Source organism: Mesoplodon mirus (genome assembly GCF_964341445.2).
Source record: "Mesoplodon mirus genome assembly, chromosome: X".
Taxonomy (NCBI): Eukaryota; Metazoa; Chordata; class Mammalia; order Artiodactyla; family Ziphiidae; genus Mesoplodon; species Mesoplodon mirus.
Genome location: NC_138981.1, coordinates 58,100,545 through 58,100,850, shown reverse-complemented (window position 1 = coordinate 58,100,850; position 306 = coordinate 58,100,545).

The following is a 306-nucleotide window of genomic DNA, read 5'->3' as shown; positions in this document are numbered from 1 at the left end:
GCCGGCTGCGCGCCGCTCCGCGCTCCTCGGCGCCGTCCAGGCTCTACCTCGGGGGCTGCATGGCGAGGCAGGCCGGCCGGCCCGGGGCCCCGCTCAGGCCGGAGTGGCGGGGCGCTCTCGCGCCGTCCCCGCGCCCCTCCCGCGCTCTCTCGCTCGCCGCCCGGGCGCGGCCGCCCGGCCCGCTAGGCGCTGCCCGGCGTCCCAGCGGGGGGCGGTGCGGGGCACTGGGGCGGTGGCGGCTGCGGCGGCGGCGCCGCACTCCTCATAGTGTCGGGCCGCTTAGCTGCCCCGGGCTCAGCGCCACTT